We start from the raw sequence: 456 nt of genomic DNA on the forward strand, positions 1-456 counted from the left end.
TTCCTGTAGCGTGATAATCTCGCGTTGTATGAGAGAAATAGAGATAGTTAAGGTGTATTTTAGTGCTATAGACGAAACACATTCCTCATATAAATTACTAGGCGCTAGCATTATAGCGTACTTTTTTAGTACGTTGGGGGCCAAGTAAATTCGGTATTATATCGAATCTTCGGTTTCAGAACGTTTATTCTTTCGTCAAGGAATAGATTTCACGTATTTTACCATCACTGCCCATCAGCCGTGCTCAGTCCCGTTTCTAGGCCCCGCTGTCATTGCATGCTAACGCCATCTTCATAAGTGTCTCTCTTCATAGACGTGGAAACTTTACGCGACTATCCACGGAGGTACAGTTTTAGGAACCTAAGGTTCGAAACTGGGACTCCCTTGTAGAGACGGTCGATGCAATCTCTCACAATCCACGCCCTCCGTGCATCAGGGAGCGCATCTCCCTTGTTG

Source organism: Cladophialophora immunda (assembly GCF_000835495.1).
Source record: "Cladophialophora immunda strain CBS 83496 unplaced genomic scaffold supercont1.3, whole genome shotgun sequence".
Lineage (NCBI taxonomy): Eukaryota > Fungi > Ascomycota > Eurotiomycetes > Chaetothyriales > Herpotrichiellaceae > Cladophialophora > Cladophialophora immunda.